Here is a 3,935-nt window from a genome sequence, read left to right as displayed (position 1 = left end):
CAGAAGTTTAAAAGTTTAAGTTTTAAACTGGAAATCATAAGGTAGAGAGTCAAGGGAAGTGGTGACAAAAGGAAGTTGTTTAAAGAAAACATGATTTTTAAAATTGCACTAATGCTAGATCTCAAAATCTTATGCAATGGATGTGGAGAACCTCCATGCAGAAAAACTCAAACCCATTGCCATCGAGTTGATTCCAACTCATAGCAACCCTATAGGACAGAGTGGAACTGCCCCGTAGGGAGGGTTTCCAAGGAGCATCAGGTGGATTCCAACTGCCAATATTTTGGTTAGCAGCAGTAGATCTTAACCACTACAGCACCAGGGTTAGAACCTCTATAGTGAGCTCCAAACTACTTGTGTAAATATTTTCTCTTTATCAAGAACAAAACTTTAAGGAAACACATGAAGGTGATCGAGGAGCTTTATGATTCAGCTTTATAACAGTCTATGAGTGTGGAAGATCACTTGATCTTATAAAATATTAGCGGTCAGTTCCTACTGTATGGAAAAATCAAGTGCAAGGTGTAGATAAAACATAAATTGCAAATAAAATATGATGAGAAGGAAGAACCAGTAATATGATGGAGTTCGGTGTAGACAAAGCTATTTGACTTTTTTTATCTCTCTTGAAATAACCAAAAATACATAATTGTAGAACAATTGTAGAAATTGTACAACCAGCGTATTGATAATATTTGTAATCAGTTTTTTAATATATGTGAGATAGTTTACATATTATTTTTCACCATTAATTACCACTGTACTCCTATCAAAAATCTTTAATGTCAAATGCAGATTGATTAGAAGTCAGAAGCCAGTGATGAGAAACAACACAACATTTATCCTGCTGGGACTGACCAATGACTCACAACTGAAGGTTGTGATTTTCATCCTTCTATTTCTCACTTACATGTTGAGTGTAACTGGGAACCTAACAATCATTTTCCTCACCTTCATCAGTTCTCACCTTAAAACTGCCATGTACTTTTTCCTACAAAATCTCTCCTTCTTAGAAATCTCATTTATATCTGCTTGTATTCCCAGATACCTCTATAACATATCGATGGATGACAGGACAATCACATACAAAAGTTGTATCATTCAAATTTTTTTTACTGACCTCTTTGGTGTAACAGAATTTTTTCTCCTGGCCACCATGTCCTATGACAGATACATAGCCATCTGCAAACCCCTATATTACATGACCATCATGAACAACAAGGTCTGTAGAAGACTCATCTTGTATTGCTGGACAGCTGGCTTGTTGATCATACTACCACCACTTAGCCTGGGCCTAAACCTAGAATTCTGTGACTCTAATGTCATTGACCATTTTGCCTGTGATGCATCCCCTCTCCTGAAGATCTCATGCTCAGAAACATGGCTCATAGAGCAGGTGGTCATGGTTGTGCTGTGTTGACCTTTATCACCACTCTTGTATGTGTTGTCCTGTCCTATGTATACATCATCAAGACCATTCTTCAATTCCCTTCTGCCCAGCAAAGGAAAAAGGCATTTTCTACCTGCTCTTCCCACATGATCGTGGTTTCCATCACATATGGCAGCTGGATCTTCATCTACGTCAAACCTTTAGCAAAGAATTCAGTGGCCATTAATAAGGGTGTGATGGTGCTCCTGACTTCCTTTGTCCCCATGCTGAACCCATTCATTTACACCCTGAGGAACAAGCAAGTAAAAGAAGCCTTCAATGACTCAATCAAAAGGATTGCATTGTTCTTAAGTAAATTTCCTAATGTAGAGCAATCACATTTTTACTAAAAGATTACTAGTCCCAAAATATGTGTGTGTGTGTATATGTATATATATATGCTTTCACTTCTTTCTTCCCCTAGAAAAGAACCTGTTTCAGGATAAGATTTCTCAATAAGAGAGTATAATGCATTTTTAAGAAGCAAAACAATGACTTCATATTTAAATAAGCCTTGACAAAACTGCAAACAAAACAAAATAATATAAACAGACTCAATGAGTTTATTATATATTTTGGATACACTCATTGTGCTCTTTGCCTTTCCAATTCTAAATTCTGAGGGTTTTTTTCTTTTTTTATGCCAGCTACCATTTTAGGCACTGGGGATACAATAGACAACAACACTCTCAAATTTCTCATCCTTTCGTGACATATTTTATCAAGCTGAATGATCAGGAATCAAAATGACTAAGGGGTTGCAAAACCATCTAGATGCTTGTCTTAGTCATCTCGTGCTGGCATATCCCTTATCAGCTACCTAAAAACCACTAATTTTTTTCACCATTTATATAATATTATCACTTCAAGAAGGACATCATGTGGGATCATCTAATACGTAACCCTCTGAGATTAAATTTTTTCACTCAACAAAATTTACTGGAGATTCATTCGAGTTGTTACATGTTTCAACTGTCTTATTTTTATTTCTGAGTAATATTCCATGGTATAGATGTATCATAGTTTGTTTAATTATTTATTCATTGTACGATAGCTGCATCATTTCCAGGTTTTGGCTATTATATGTAAGCTTCTATCAACATCCATATACAAATTTTCATGTAATATAAATTTAACTCTGGAATAAATATTCAAAAGTGCATTTGCTGGGTTGGATTGTAGGAGGCCTGGTGGCACAAACATTAAGTGCTCAGCTGCTAACCAAAAGGTCAGTGGCTTGAAACCACAGCTGCTCTGGGAGAGAAAGATTTGGCGGTCTTGGAAAGATTACAGCATTGGAAAACCTATGGGGCATTTCTACTCTGTCCTGTAGGGTTACTATTGGTTGAATCCATTCAATGGCAATGGGTTTTTATGATGTGACTAGTTTTGTTTTGTTTTTAGGCGACTAACAATTGAAAGCTGTTTATTTAATTGCATAGTTAGTTGTTTTTTTTGTTTGTTTTGTTTTGCTTTTTAAATCCCCATAAAAGTAAGTTGTTTAATCCTACCTGTACTTCACAGATAGGTAAATTGAAACACAGGAGAACGAAATAGTACTAATAAGTGGTACAGTCAGTATGAAAATTCGTTTTTATCTAACTTCACCACTTGTGCTTCTTATATTTCGGGACACTACAGTGATACGTACTTCAGAATCAAGATGTCCTCAAGAGGCACCTTAGAAATGTGCACATATTCAAAATGCAGGCATTGTTTAAATCATGAAAACTGCAAAATAGGCATGTGATTTTACTGGGGTAAAACTATAATTAGGTGAAATATAGCGTGTCAGACAATGTCTGGGAAAGTGGCATGAGGAACTTTGCAAACCCTCTCCCTAATAAACATCCACAATTCATAAAAATTATTTTCAAATGACCATTTAAGTCTCAGGAAAGGTATAAGCAAATGAAATATTAATGCAAGAAAACCTATTAAGTCTTAGTAAGAAGCATGTGAGTCTGTGGCATTAGAGCCACATTGTACTACTTCCCTACTCTCACCACCCCATTTAGCCCACTGTGATGGAAACTCCATTCCAGGTAGCAGTGGCCAGTAAGATGGGGCTCCCTCTCCCAATAGCTACAGTATGGTAACTCCTAAGAGGGACAGGCAGCCAGAATTTCTCATCCTCCTCAGCTCCATGTTACAGAAAATGCAATCCAAGAAAGGGCAGGGGAAAGGTCTGGGGCATTCTTCTTCCACCCAATCCTGACTTGTAGGATAGGAAGCTCTACCCATAGTAAAAACAAAAAACAAAGCTGTTGCCCATTTAGTTGATTCCTACTCATATTGACCCTATAGGACAGAGTAGAACTGCCCAAAGTGTTTCCAAGTAGCAGCTGGTGAGTTCACACTTTTGACATTCTGGTTAGCAGCTATCTTAGTTATCTAGTGCTGCTATAACAGAAATACCACAAGTGGATGGCTTTAACAAAGAGGTATTTATTCTCTCACAGTCTAGGAGGCTAGAAGTCCAAATCCAGGGTGCCAGTTCCAGGAC

At 37.1% G+C, this 3,935-nt stretch overlaps 1 pseudogene; it reads left to right on the top strand.

Moving 5' to 3' along the window:
* Positions 1-820: 820 nt before the first annotated feature.
* Positions 821-1,797, top strand: LOC100669819 (olfactory receptor 6C2-like; annotated as a pseudogene).
* Positions 1,798-3,935: the final 2,138 nt, after the last annotated feature.

Source organism: Loxodonta africana, chromosome 4 (genome assembly GCF_030014295.1).
Source record: "Loxodonta africana isolate mLoxAfr1 chromosome 4, mLoxAfr1.hap2, whole genome shotgun sequence".
In the NCBI taxonomy this organism is placed as follows: domain Eukaryota; kingdom Metazoa; phylum Chordata; class Mammalia; order Proboscidea; family Elephantidae; genus Loxodonta; species Loxodonta africana.
This window is presented reverse-complemented; position numbering and strand designations above follow the sequence as displayed.